We start from the raw sequence: 16391 nt of genomic DNA, 5'->3' as shown, positions 1-16391 counted from the left end.
TGCTCTTTACTCCAAAGTAAGTGAGAATGGAGATATATTTTTTGTTTGCTTGTATGTGGATGATTTAATCTTCACGGGTAGCAATCCAAAAAATGTTTGAAGATTTCAAGAAGGTTATGGCTCGAGAGTTCGAGATGACGGATATTGGCATCATGGCTTATTATCTTGGCATTGAGGTCAAGCAAATGAAGGATGGAATTTTCATTCACCAAGAAGGCTATGCTAAGGAAATTCTCAAAAAATTCAAGATGGAAGATTGTAAATTGGTGAACACACCCATGGAAGTTGGAATTAAATTGTCAAGAGATGAAGATGGAGAGACGGTGGATCCAACATTTTTCATAAGTCTTGTTGGAAGCTTGAGATACTTAACATGCACAAGGCCGGACATATTATTTGCGGTTGGGCTTGTTAGTCGGTTTATGGAAAGACCCACCATAACTCATTTCAAGGTGGCTAAGAGGATTCTTCGTTACATCAAAGGTACCCTTGATTTTGGGTTATTTTATTCATTTTCTAATGATTTCAAGCTTGTGGGTTATTCTGATAGTGATTGGGCAGGAGATTTGGATGATAGAAAAAGTACTTCTGGCTGTTGTTTTTTCATGGGAAATGTTGTTTTTACATGGTGTTTAAAGAAGCAACCCATTGTCACCCTCTCAACTTGTGAAGCAGAATATGTTGCAGCCACTTCATATGTTTGTCAAGCAATTTGGTTGAGGAATTTGTTGAAGGAATTACACATGCTACAAGAAGAGTCAATGGAGATTTTTGTGGACAACAAATCAGCAATTGCTTTGGCCAAGAATCCGGTGTTTCTTGAACGAAGCAAGCATATTGATACAAGATTTCATTCATTAGAGAATGCATAACCAAGAAAGAGGTGGAGCTCAAGTTCATCAAGTCATAAGATCAAGTTGCGGATATTTTTACCGAGCCCCTCAAGTTTGCAGATTTTCACAAGTTAAGGAGTTTGCTTGGAGTTAAAAAAAATCAAGTTTAAGGGGGGGTGTTAGAAATGAAACTTTATTACATTTTAAAATGTCTTTGAAGGTCATGGGTGCTTTTTTATTTGGTGTTTTATATTTATGTGAGTTTTTATTAGAGTTAGTGGGGAGGCATGAGAGTTACAACTAGTAATGGTAATGTTAGTGGTTTAGTGGGAGTTTTGCCTACTAAATGTTATGTTAGTGGGATGTTAATTTTTCATTTATATTTATATTTTGAAGCCTATATAAACCCATGTATTGTACCCATTTTCAATCAAGTGAAATAAAAAGTGTTTTCCTCCATTTTTATTCTCTTCCAAATAGTATAGTGTTGTGTGTGTAACTAGGCCACTATTTCCAACAGAGCGGCGGTATTTCGGAATTCAGCTGGTTCGGTTATGCAAGCTGTGATTTTTAAGCCGTCTTTTTCCTTGTCTGTGCTTGAGGCTGAGGCTTATGCTTTCTGCCGTGCTGTTTAAAGGGCTAAAGTGTTTAAATTTCAGGATATCTGTTTTGAGTCGGATGCTAAAGAAGTGGTGGAAGCCTTACCGGGCGTTCGATCTGGCGAGGGTGTATTTGCTTCTTTGGTGTCTGTTATGCGAAAGGAGCTTCAGAATTTTCGTACATTCTCGCTTACGCATGTGCGAAGAGTTGGTAATCAGGTAGCTCATGCATTGGCATGTTTATCGTGTGCTGAGATGGAAGCGGACTTGGTGCTTCAGTCCATTGAGCGTTTGGAGTTCTGTCTAGTTTTTGTTTTTTGTTATAGTTGTTGTCAGGAAAAAAAAAAAAAAAAAAAAAAAAAATTTGATATATATATATATATATATATATATATATATAAGTGAATGTTAATTAAAAAATAAAAAATAAAAAAACATGGAGTATGCCCCATGGCCCAAAACAAGCCCCTAAAAAAGGGGTAATATTGCAGATAATATATAGAGAAAATTAAAACATGGCCAAACACAAAAAGAGAAGTAATTGTGCACAGAGTAGGCCCAAAAAAACATTGGTCCAGCCTTCCATTCCAAATAACTAACCTAACCAGTAGAGAGGGCGGGATGATCAACAAAACAGCCAGTTTCATCTTTGGTGGTTGCAGGGGCTGCGGATGTGATGGTGGTGTCTGGTATGGTGTTGGGTGAGGTGGTGGGTTTGGTGTGGTAAATGAGAAAAAAAGGGGTTTGAGATGTCTGGTTCAAACTTTAAAGAGAGAGCTCGACAAATTCCATTTCTTGGCAATCATCTCAGGAAAGTGGCAATCACATTTCTTCACTAAGAACAACTTCAATCTGACACTATTGATCACTTGGTTGAGTGTTTGGGCCAGACGGAATGATTTATTTTGAAAGCTTTTGTAATTCATTTCCGTCCACACATGGTAAACATAACTGGCCAAGGCAAGTTTCCAAGTCATCGCTCTGCTTCTCTTGAGTTTTTGTTTTCAATTCGAGGACGCCCAAATTAGGAAGTCCTTCCATGAATTAGAGCATGTGTAGAATCCACATTTTTCTGTTGCATTGAGGCACAATGCATAAACAGTTGGTTGCATTGTGAAGTGGAGGGATGGCTTATCTTGAGTCAATAGTTTTTTTCCTGGATTGCCAACCATAGACAAATGGAATGTTTGGGGATTGAGTGCTTGAACCACACGAGTTTGTGCAAAAGGCTGAGGGAAGGAGATATGTTATGCCTTGATCGAGGGTATGCTTGAATGAGTAGGTTTTGGTGGGTGATGGAAAGTGGCGGCGCTTAGGATAGATCGCATCTCACTTAAGATCGATCCTAGGTGCATCAAAAGTAAAACCCTGATAGTTGCGGGATTTGCATGTTTTTCTCTCTTCTTACCATATATATTTCGGATTTCATCAAAAGCTTCCCCAAACTAACACAAATAACCTTTATCCTGTTAATTCTTCATTGAATACTTTTATAGAGAAAAACTTGTGTTTTGGTTCCTAATGGTCATTGCTTTGTTGGAGGTTTTAGGTCCTTAAAGAACCTAGTGAGACTTCCTTAGATGCCTTCTGAGCTGCCTTAGCTGCTCTCCTAGCATATTTTTCCTCAATTTCTTCCTTTGTCTAGCAGTGAGTCTAGGGGCATGGATATAATAGATTCCTGGTGACAAAGTACATCGTCTTTCTCGTATCAATGCCAATAAGTACTTTTTGATAACAACCAACTAATGATTAAAATAATATGACTTTTGTTTGGTAAGTGCTACGTACATAAAGAATTTTACATATTGTAAGTGGAAGACCAAGTAAAAATCTACAGTCCACATAATTAGCAATTTAGTACTCGCAACAAAAAGTGAGTGGATTACGTACTTGAATAAATTGAACTTTTATGAGATGAATAGGCACAAGAGAAACAACATGGTGCACACACTGCACTGTGGCAGAGAATCCGACCTCTATGAGATAAAAACACACGCAAATGAAGATCTACCATTAAAATAATACAACACAAGTTTGAAACAATGCATATGTTTCTTAGAACTGAAAACTGTTTTCCCCTAATTTTTGGTTCTCCTTTGTTTCGTTAATAACTAATACAAAGCTATGAATGCATGTGGTTGGTCCCAACTCCTAAATCCTATGTCAGTACAAGTTCTCTAATCACATCATCAGAAGCATCAAGTTTTCATGCGTCCGCTTACCAAGATGGCACAGTCCTTGCAAATTATTCAAACTTTAGCATCTTATGAATTTACCAAAAAAAAAAACCCATAGATACAACACGGTTGAGATCAATTTGAAATGGGAATGAATTGTGTATTTGGTCTATACATATATAAATATATACAAATTACTGTATATGAATCCACGTACCGTCACTAGGAATTTCTTGATGAATCACAAATATAAGATAATACCCAGGAGGTGCAAGATTGCCTGAACTAGGTGTCATCACTGTCACTTCATAAGTAGAATTCTCTACTTTTCGCACATTGTTTCCACCAAGCACCAACAATCTTTGGTTCATTGAAAATGAATGCGTATTGAATGATGGTGCTATCATTGTAAAGGATACCAAATTCTCATTTACCACATCCATTACTGTGAACCGAATGGTTACCTTCTGCCCATATCCGACTTCAGCTTGAGAAACGGGCAAAATAATTTTCGGACGCAAACTTGCCGACCCTGAATCCAAATATGATGGCGAGATAGCCTTTAAACTCAATTCTGTTGGAAAAAAGACTTTGGTGAAGTTATAGAATTGATGAGGATTGCTGCCACTAACAGGAACCCTGCCATCACGCAGTAGAATTGCCGTTGAGCAAGGTTGTTAAAATCGGGATTCTATGCAGAATCGTTTTGGACTTCATAGAATCGGAATCGTAGAATTGGATCGTGAATCATAAGATTCTACTAAATTGTGAAAAAACAATTGAAATTAACTTCTTGAACAATAAGATCCATAAAATATAACAAAAATGAGACCAAAACACACAATATTACATATCCATGAGTTCACAAATCTCAAATTCTAACAATATTTTAAAATCCAAATATAAATAAAAGAGAATGTAGTTCAAAATAATATGAGTTTACAAATCTCAAATCTTTTCTCATCCATCTCCGATGTTAGAAAGGAAATTTTTTTTTTTACTTTATGCAATTTTTTTTTTTTTTTTTCTTTGAAAGGTGAAGAAATAAAAGACTTTTTTGTCCACCAATCCAAGTGTTACGGTATATGTGACCTTATTAGTCACAAGTATGAAATTAATCAAGAGTTAGCACAACAAAATTCATGAACCACGTGTTAACTCGATCTCATTATATTATCAGTTTAGACTATAAAATTATACCTTGGCTGGCATATCCGGCAAGTCTTTTAAGTTTTTAAATTATTTTTAATTTTTAATATATATGATAAGACTTCAAAAAAAAAAAAAAAAAGTTAGTCAAATGAAAATATTGATCATGAAACTAAAATTTGCCTAAACCTGTTAGTCACGAGTATGCATCCTTGAGATATATTTGATCATTTTAATTTTTTATAATTAAACACAAAAAATATTATGGAACATCCACATGCATGGTAAAAATAATTGATATATATATATATATATATATATATATATATATATATCTTTTTCTGCCACTAATGAAAAATAATTTATATTTTATAGAATAAATATTTAACTTTGTGTAATATACTTGGGTCAGGCCTCTTTTATTTTGTAGCCAAACCAACCAAAAAATAAAAAAAGCCCAAAATTAAAGGCCCAAACAACTAATTTTATAGAATCGTGTAGAATCATACGATTCTACCTCCGATTCTACCTATTCTACCCCCGATTCTACCAATTGAGCAATTTTGCTGCGATTTGACTCGATTTTGAGTTCTAAGTCGTAGAATCGTGCGATTTTACGACTTAGAATCGCAATTTTGATAACCATGCCGTTGAGTGGTACATGCGGGGTATGGTGCTTGGGTTTTGTATCTCAAACCGAGACCCTATTGGACTACTGGGCCGATAATTAAGGGTTTGAGAACCGAATCCCGAGCATAATCCCATCCGGCAACACCGGATGCTGCACCGTTAATGATTAATACGTTACCGTTTGGTAGTAAAAGCATGTCACCTATAACCCGAGGCAGAGGCATTTTCTCCACAACCCACTGGGGATTCGGGTCGGTTATTTTAATCCGCCCACACATATCCAAAGCCCCAACAAACTTGCGACTTTGATTTACCCTGATGAACGATCCTTTCGGTGCACCACCACAAACCAAAACTTCAGCTTCAATTTGAGGTCTCTGTAAGTCCTTCAATGGAAGGAGAACTGAAGATCCAGTGCTCGGATAATTCCAAGGATCGCCTTCGGGGATCTCTGGGTACGTCCTCACGACGACACCCTTCTAGTAATCAAATAATATAGCTCGATTATTTGCAAAAATAAACAAATTTCCATCAAACATTAAGAAAAACAAACGGGTATAGGTTGTTGTCTATCTTCGGGTCATTGGTCTGAGCTAGAAAGGATAAATTAAAAGCTTTTGTAGACGAAGAAGTATTGGGGTAAAACTCGTTGTTGAACTATTGTATACCACCGATGATGATTTGCCGGCCGTCAGGCAATATGTGATTGGTGGCGTACCACCTTCCTTGAGCTAACCCAGAGTGGACTTCCTCCCAATCACAGTCACTACATGGCCGATAAATTCTGACCACATGATCTCCATTGTTCCACCCGCCCATTTGGATCAGACGGCCGTCAGGCATGACAGCACCGGAGAAGCACCACGTGTCAGTGAGGATCATGAGGGTGTTGGGTTTTAATCAAATTAATCCATATAGAAATCAAGAATATTTTAATTAATTAAAGAATAATTTAGACTCGTACCTGATTAATGATTAAAGCACATATATCTTTAAAATATTTATGTAATCTTCTGTGAGTTCCTTTGAGAATTCCTTATCGTCTTTTGAGAGATCTGAAAAAAATAGAGTGTTTTACCCCCTTCTGAAAGTTGTCGATACGATATAACAACAACAGGGGGGGACGGTTTCTCTACAAACAATCATATCTAAGTCTCCATTCCTATCATAGAAACTTAGATATCAATGGTTAGAAATAAATCACATCAAATAAATTGGAAAACCACAATCCAACGGTATAAAACCATACTCCCAATTAGACCACCAAATTGGAAACTACAAACCCAATCCATCAAGTATCAATAATTACATTGCAATCATACTTTAGAAAACGTAATGCATAGGACCATAAAATAATTTTTATTATATATATATATAAATTTCCAACAATCTCTCACTTGGTCCATGCACTTTAAGTTTTATAAAATGATACTATGAATTGCAACAACACTTTATAAAAGTCGAGTGGCCACTCATTTTTATTTAAAAAACACAATTATCGAAATTGATAAATTGAAACTTTACATCACTCTCCTTCATAAATTTCCTCAATAGTGGATCATGAATGCGTAGACAAGTAATATATTAGTCTAAACAATTCCATGGTCTCAAAACCGATTCCATCTAGGATTCAAGCAAATATAGTGGTTTTTACTATATATCAAGATATGTGCAAACTGCATATGGTCTAAACACACACCTCATTATCCGTCCTGCTTCATACTATCGCGGTATGTCACCTGAACATATTCCAGCAAACTGCCAACATTCTATTCAATGTGAGGGTTTACCGATATAGAGCCAATCCCATATTTAGCCCAAGCTATCCTCATGGAGTGTGAAATACTCCCATAGGCAAACTTTAATATGTATGTTTGGATTTACCAATGTGGTGTCAATCTCACATCTAATCCAAACAACCTCATGAGTGAAATACCACTCCCAGACAAATCTTATACTTGGATTTACCGATATGATGTAAATCTCATATCTAGCCGAAACAACCTCGTAAGTGAAATACCACTCACAGACAAACATAATAGCACGTGCATAAACCATATATATCAAGATAATAATAATGATGCATCATAACTTTATTTTGGATGCAAATAACTGTCACCATAAGGTGTAAACTGGAGGAAAAATAATTGTCACCACAAGGCGTAAAGAAACTAACTGCAATGTAGCTTATATAAAAATAAAAAAATACTAGACATCATAAAATAATGACTCTCGAATACCTATCCGAATCACGTGCTCTTTAAATACTTTATTATCTTCAGTTGAAGACTTTAGTAAGAGGATTTGCAAATCTTTTTGTAACCATATAGAAAAATCTTAATGACACTTAAACCTTAACCTTCTTACGCTTGAAAATGTACTTTATGTCAATGGGGTTATTATACATAGTCACCTTTAAATTGTTTCCATATACTTAATTAATATAAGTCTTTAGAGAAAGTCCAAATATTTCAGTAGCATGTTCTCTATGGATTCTAATGCCAAGGACATATTTTATAGCCATGTCCTTCATGTCAAAAACTTTACATAAAATTCTTAATATCATGTATCACATGAATGTCATTGCTACCTTGCAAAAAATCATCAACTATATAGGACAAGGAAAACTAAAATGACTCCTACTGAACTTGAGGTATATGCATTTATCCATAACATTCTCTTTGAACTTACAATTAGTAACCATTGTATCAAAATTTGGATACCACTGCTGTAAAACTTACTTAAGTCATAAATGAGTGATAATTAAATAATGACTTTTAAAGAGTCCTTTAATGAAACTGGAGAAAAAATCTCAAAGAAATCAACACTTAACTTTTGCTTAAGCATTTGGCCATCAATTTTGTCTTATATCCATCAGACACCTCAAAAATCACCAACTACAGTATACGTCCAAGCTCTAGAAGATCTCCTAAGCTAAACAGCCTTAGGAACTAGATTGGAAACTGAAAGAAAAACCTGCAAAGAAGAAATAACTAATTAAGTTAAAAAACTAAAAGAGTGGGAATATGAACTTTAATTGAAATCACTAAAGAAAGTGGAATGAAGCCTGAAAATGTTTTTCTACAAAAGAAACTACAATATCTTAAACTCCTACCGTATTCACCACTCTCATTGAATATGCATGACATATTTCAAAAAATCTCCATAGGTCTATAGGATAGTAAAATCTCGAATCATTTAATCTTTCAAGATACCCAATAAAATAATCATTGGTAGTGTGAGTATTAAGCTCCTTAATATCTGCATTATATAACTCTGTCTCTATAAGACATCCCTACACTTTCTATTTTCTGCAACTTTATTCTGTTCAGGAAAACTAGGAGTGGTATACTGTGACACAATGCACTGCTCTTTTTAAGTATGTACTAAAAGTACTACGATTTACACCCTCCTCACCATTCTCCCATTAAAACTCACCACCTTAATCCAATCTTAAAACCATAATCTTTATACCAACTACTTTCAACTTTAGTCTGGTATATTTTACACATATCAAGTGCTTTGGACTTCTGGTAGATTAAGTACACAATTATACTTTGAGAACTCATCAATGAAGACAAAGAAATACTTTTACCGCAAATGAGTTACAATAAGAAATGGACCACAAAATTCAGTATAAATATAGTCTAAAAGACCAAATGATCGACTAGCCTCAAAATTGCGTTTCTTTGCATCTGTCCTTTGATACAACCAACGTATAAAATTTGTGGCTCAATAATTTCATCCTTGACCAAGCATTCAGGTCTCTTTGGAGAGACATTCCCCAATATCCTATGCATCGCATAGATGAATCCTCTCTAACCAAAACATGATTTTATTTGGAAGGTATTGAGTCTATAGAAAAACAAGAAACAAGTAGGATTACACCCGAATCCATTCACCATGTCTATACCTATATTTTTACCAAGTTAGGCTCAACTATTAACATGACAATTTTCTTTCCTGCTTTGGTTTTCTTTTTCACCACAATAACCTTTTTCTTTTGATGTCCTTTTATTCCTACAGGATCAACATTTATCATTCCATGATCAATGTCTTTTCATGTATTGTTCTGCCTTTCTTTATTCTGTTTAGCCTTATTCACTTTCTTACCACCTAGTTTATTCTTGAAACGATTCTTGTTGTCATGGCAAGAAGAGCTGACTCAGTTTTAACACCCTTGAGTCATTCCCCTTCAATCACACAAAGTGCTAACAGCTGGTTAATGCCACATTTAACTTTTTGTGAATTATAATTCACCTTGAAAAGCTCAGATCATTAACCAGCTTACACATCTTATCGATGTATTCCCTTACCGAACCATTGCCATCATATCTCACTGACATAATCTATGTCAGATAATAGTATTGTAATTACTTCTAAATGCCCATTAACTCTTTCTTGATAAAAGCAAGAAGCTCATTTGCAGTATCAAAAACCAGAATACCACCCTGAATGGTATCACCAATGGAAGCATAAATTAATTTAATGGCATGGTAGTACATTTAGTCCACTTAAAAACTTTTCTACCTAAGAAGACTCTGCACTGGGCATATATGTTTCTTCCTTAAAAAAAAACACAGACTCGTAGTTCAAGAAACCTAATATAATATCAAAACATGTCTTCTAGGCAATATAATTTTAACCATTCAATGGTTTAATCCCTATGAACTATCTTTAAATTGCTGAAGCGTCTGTAACCTGAGTAAATGTTATATTGAATAACATCACATAAACAACATATAAAATAATATGTCACAGCTTTAGGGATTATTACTTTAATTCGTGCTTAGGATTTTAAGCCGAATTTTTCAAGGTATTTTATTATGTGCAAAACTGTCCACCCTACGGGACCAGATAAAATGTCATCTAAAAATTACCTTTTGACAGAATTTTAGATTTTACTTTACCTCCCAAACCTGCAATTAAATCTCACATAAACTTATTTGATTATGCTTAAATTATTGCTAAACACTTCCACTACTTTTTGGCAAGAGGGTTATTTAGTTATAATCCAAACACTCTCAAATATTCTATTTACTTATCCCACACGAAGACATTGATTACCTTTTGGCAGAACAAATGTCCTTATGTAAGTAAGTGCACTGTAAGACTAATCAATAAGACCAATGCCTTAGAATTTCAAAAATAATAATAACTTCCGTGAGCGTGTCACCTTTTGGCAGGCATCACCCACTTTGGCTACCACATTTGAAACGGTCACTTTACCGGTCTTCCTAAACCCCAAGTAAGAACCTATACTGTAGAAGTTCTATTTATTTAAGTTAAATAATTTATTTATAATGCACATAGACTAAACCCAAATATTATGAAACACTTGATTTCACTGTAATATAAAATAGCTTTAACATAAATAAAATAAAGCTTCTCCATACATATCAAGAAATTACAATGAACAATATAATAATAACATGCACATCAATCAAGATTTAAAAATCTCAGTTTTATATATTTTAATTAAAAGAAACCTTAAAATCATGATTCATACATATTATATTTCCGGTAAATAATTTAAAAGTACTTGAATCTTTAAATCAATTAGGTTCATGCTGCTTGTTTATTGCACACAAGTTCCATAGGTTTTTCAACCTAAAATTAAATAATTAAAACTTAAATCTTTAAATCAATCAGATTAATAAAACTTGCTTATGGCACTCAAGCCTCATAAGTCATTCAATTTAAATTTGAACAACTACTATGAATTACTCAAAAACATTAGATGTGTGGCTAAACCGCCACGCAACTTCACATTAAACTAAAAAACACTTGCACATGTAATTCAAGATATATGCCTCATAATAAAGATCTCAAATAATACTTCAAGAAGCATATGTATAATTGTGCATGTAAAGCAAGTTTTAATACCTCAGTGTACAGTAATTTGAAAATATATATATATTTCAATCTCAATATACATATGTACATTTGATGTATGTATATGTAAACACATTCCAATAACTAAACTAACTTTAAATTCATGAAACCACAAATTTTATTATCCTTCGTGTTCTTACTGCACATATGTGGTCATTCATGACTTCAAATAATGTACTAAAGCCAAAAAAATTAAACGGTGAATATAATATCCAATCATACTTCATACTTTATCTAATCAAACTTCACAATTTGAAGTCTCCTTAAATAGTCTATTAACATACATATTACAACAGTATATATGCACTTGGCAGATCAATCTCTCCTTAATCTTATTTAATCATTCAAGGAGTTCAAGAACACAAATTCATCCATTTGGGTTAAATACTCATCAAGTTTTGACTTGACATCCACTAGTTTATTAATTCATGCATTAGTACATAAATTGAATATTATATATAAAAATTAAATACTCAATTAAACATCAAATTTATATATTTTTCAAACAGATTTATTCAAACACATATACAATATTATATATGTTGGACAAGTCATGTTTCAAAGAAACACGTATGCCTAGTACTTTAGTTCAGTACATACAAAAAAATTCTATAATTATTCTCATTTTGCATGTCATTAAATTCAAGTTACATCAGACCACCTTTTGTTTGTTTTGGTTGAATAATACAGATGACTCTACCTACGAAGCTATCCTTGACCCGATTTTTTCTTCATCAAAATCGAAATTAACAAACTCAAATAGCTTGTTCATATCAAGAATAGTTTTTTCAACAGGTAACAAAAATTCTGACTGAATTGATCAGCACGTTTAACGAAGTCGCCCATATGCAATTTTGAATAACGTTAGCGTCATAGATACAATGAATTTCCACGACAAGAAAAAAAGTATTGAACCGAAAACAATAATAGGATAATATAAATTACAAGCACATAAATTTAATTACTTCAATTTTGATTTTTATAAAATTAAAACCATAGTATAACCTAGCTGTGATACCAATAGTTGGGTTTTAATCAAATTAATTCATATAGAAATCAAGAATATTTTAATTAATTAAAAAATAATTTAGACTCATACCTGATTGATGATTAACGCACATATACCTTAAAATATTTATGTAATCCTTTGTGAATTTCTTTGAGAATTCCTTATTGTCCTTTGAGAGATCTGAAAAAAATAGAGTGATTTACACCCTTCTAAAGTTGTGGATACGATAGGTCTGAATAAGGGTTTTAAAACCCTTATATATAACAACAAAAGGTATATTTCATTTCGAATTAAGCCATAAGAAACTTCGGAATTCTGGAATGAATCAATGGAAAAATTGGTTAAAAGGTCATTATCAATACGATTTTCAAAAAGTTTTTTTGTGCGACAAACAAATAAATAATCAAACGTTGGAATAATCTGAATCAACTTGACTCGAAAAATTGGCTAATTTTATTTATAATATAATTAATAATTTCCATTACTTACTGTATTGGACTAATCAATATGAAATAGAATTCGTCTTGCTTTTCCGCTAACGAAAATAAAGTATAGTTAACTTTCCATGAATTTCCCATTTGTCACTCAAGGATTATTTTGGAACACAAGGTATATTTCATTTCGAATTAAGCCATAAGAAACTTCGGAATTCTGGAGGGGACGGCTTCTCTACAAACAATCATATCTAAGTCTCCCTTGCTATGATAGAAACTTAAATATCAATGGTTATAAATAAATCACACCAATAAGTTGGAAAACCACAATTCAACGGTATAAAATCATACTCCCAATTAGACCACCAAATTAAAATGTACAAACCCAATTCATCAAGTATCAATAATTACATTACAATTCTACTTTAGAGAACGTAGTGCATAGGACCATAAAATAATTTTTATTATATATATATATAAATTTCCAACAGAGGGGACCGTACAGTGTTGCTTGTGACGTCGTATTCGACAGAGTGGGCCGTGCAGTCGGCTTTTAAAAACCAATTCCTTGGGGTTGTTGCGGCATTTGTCGTTTGGCAGTGAGATGTTGGAGTGCCCGAAGTTGGTTTGGTCGAAGATGACAACACGGTCGCTGTGGAGGAGTTGCATGTGCATGGCTGATATGCCAATGCTGTGACTTAGAAGGTTCCACCCCCCGCCGGCAGAAGCGTGGGTCAGAGTCAGGCAACATTGTCCGACTGCTATAAATAGTAGCTGCCGGAGGAGGAAGGTGAGAAGCGTCATGAATTTTGTTTTGGGGGTATGTGGGCTTTGATAGGTGAGATTTGAGAATGTGACGCTGGGGACTTAAAAGGATTTATTGGGAAATGATTTACGGTGTTATTGCTTTTGGTAGGTATATTTTATGTCATGCATAGTTATTATTGCCATTATAAACCAAAGCAAAAATAAATAAATAAAAAGCAATTGTTTTAAACATTGTTTCAACTTTCAAGTAATTTCTGAGATGCTTGGATCTCTTTACAATTAATAATACTAGTAGAAGTGTAATCCTAAAATGGGTAAAAAGATTCAAAAGAAGAACAAATACTAAAATCAAATAACAAGAGAACACCATTTTCCTTGCCGAGACTGTCTCAGACTTACTCTTGTCTCCTCATGGTTTTTCGCCTTTCTATTTGGGATTTATTCCTTTAAATATATATATATATATTTAAAGGTTATTTTTCTAGTAGATAAATTTTTAAGATTTTTTTTATATATATAAATAATTGTAAATACTCAATACTTTCTGACAACTATTCCCAATAATACATTTTCAGTTCCTCTCTTCCAAACCTAATAGATTCTAGAATTTATTTGGTTTTTCTATATTGAACACTTCCACTTCGTGAAGTTGCTTCGTTATTGTCTATTGCAACGCTACTATGGATCCGGCCTATTATTGATTCCTAAAATTAATGCTACTAGAACTTGGTCCTTGCACACTAATTAAAGTAAATATTAGAAGGAACAACACATGTTGATAATTTGGATCTAAAAACTGGTATTACAATATTTAATATTAAGGGTAATTTGCACTCACATCCCTTCAGGTTTGCAATAAAGAGAGTGTGATCCAATTGTTCCCTTAAATTTGCAAATTTGAACAATAGCACCCCAACCACATAAGAGTAGGTAATTACTTTTTGACTTTTAAATTGACTCATTTAAATCATGAAAGTACAATATTACCTTTTACAAGTCTTTTGACTTCACCAAAATGACTCTAAGGCAAAAAACACTCCACCATGGCCCTCCCAATTTTTTTGCAAAACCTTATTATAGTATTAAATTAAAGGGATTTTTACAAAAAAATGGGCTTAGTGGCCTATATTTACATATCCATTTAGTCAAAGTACCATAGTTTCAAAAAAATGTGTTTGACTAAATTGTTAAGGTGGCACATGAATTTTTACTGTTTAAAATTTGTGTTACCTAAAATACCCTTCTCCCTTTTTTTTGAGTTGCCTAAAATGCCCTTGTCCATGTTGCAATTCATTTTACCTTTGGAGCCCTAACCTCATTGAATTCTCTCATTCGTGTAAGAGACATCTCTCTCTGCCCTAACCCTCACTGAAATCTCATTCATGAAGCTCAAGAGCCCTCTCTCTCTCCCCCCCTCTCTGTAACAGCCATTTCACCATCATTCGTGCGCCCTCTCTCTCCCCCTCTCTGTCTAACAAGCAAAGCAAGAACATGCCACACATCTCGGCACACAGCATCAGCGAACATGGAGGTCTTCTCCACTTTTTTTCTCTCTGCTAACCGATTCTATTTAGTGTGGAATTAAGCCAGACCTAGGTTGTATCTCTCTCTCCTTCACAATTTAATTCAAGGACGAATCTAGGGTTTTAGGTAATATATATCTGTAGATGTATATTTTTACACAAGTATGTATTTTTTCTATTGACAAGATATAGGTTTTCATGTTGAAAATTGGAGGGTTGGTGGTAGGAAATATTAGGGTTTTCAGGGCTAGCATATGATTAGGGGTTGTGCACCAGATCAATCCAATTTCACAAGGTGGAGGTCTTAAGGAATCGAGTGTCGACGTTAGGACTAAAAGGACAATCCCCTGTAAGTGTTGATGTTGACTGATAATGGAAATTGTTTGCTACTTGTTAATTTTGTGGTATTAATTTAGACAATAACAAAATTAAGGAAAAACTAGACAAAAAGAACAAAAGGAACTACAGATTCTTGAGCTTAGTGATGAAACTAGAACCCCATTTAATTTTACACAGATTCTTGAGCTTAGTGATGAAACTAGAACCCCATTTAATTTTACATACACTTCATTACATGAACCAAACTAGAATTAATTCTTAGTTTAGTTTCATGTTTGATTAGTGCAGTTTCTTATATTTAATTGTCCCCTTTTCCTCTTATGAAACATTTATCATCTCTCATATGTGTGGAAAATATAGAGTAAGCAACTAATTATCGGGTGAAGAATTTAAAGATACTCTTAAAAGTAGTGATTTCGGATTACAAAAATATATATTGTTAGTAGTTCTTAATTATTCTCAATTTGATGGTTTATTAATTATTCCAGTTTCTTATACTCTAAGGTGCATGAATTGTTGTCCAATATTATAATTATAAGAGCAATATGATGAATTGATGATTAGTAATTTAGTAGTAAGAAGAAAGTGAATATATCTGATACTAAATACAATATTATTTTCACCACTTACCAGCAAAGAGATGAAAGAAGAAATGGAGATGACACAATAACAGCCTAAAAAAGAGTCAGCAATAACAAAAAATTCATAGTTAAGGTGAGTGTTTGTTCTATATTTCTAACGCATATGCATATATATATATATATATTGATGTTCTGGAAATCAATTTCTTATATACCTTTATTTCAATTTCTACTCTTTAATTTTCTATGTTTGACATCCCTCCCAATTGAAGTAATATATTACTGATGCCAAAAATTTATGTACTTAACTAGATAATATCTCATGTTGCATATTTAGTGTTTGATTAAATGTTTGTATAAAGGTTTTTTTTAATAATCAAGTTGTATCTGAGGACATATTGTTTAATATATGGAATGAAGTTATTTTCTGTAAAGGATTGGGTGACCTTAAATG

At 33.5% G+C, this 16391-nt stretch overlaps 1 pseudogene; it reads right to left on the bottom strand.

Annotated features, from left to right (window-relative positions):
* Positions 1–3803: 3803 nt before the first annotated feature.
* LOC132277838 (aldehyde oxidase GLOX-like) lies at positions 3804–13530 on the bottom strand (annotated as a pseudogene).
* Between the last annotated feature and the right edge of the window lie 2861 nt (positions 13531–16391).

Source organism: Cornus florida, unplaced genomic scaffold, assembly GCF_030987335.1.
Source record: "Cornus florida cultivar Cherokee Brave unplaced genomic scaffold, ASM3098733v1 CherokeeBrave_3.0.0_Hap2_Chr10, whole genome shotgun sequence".
Classification (NCBI taxonomy): Eukaryota; Viridiplantae; Streptophyta; class Magnoliopsida; order Cornales; family Cornaceae; genus Cornus; species Cornus florida.
This window is presented reverse-complemented; position numbering and strand designations above follow the sequence as displayed.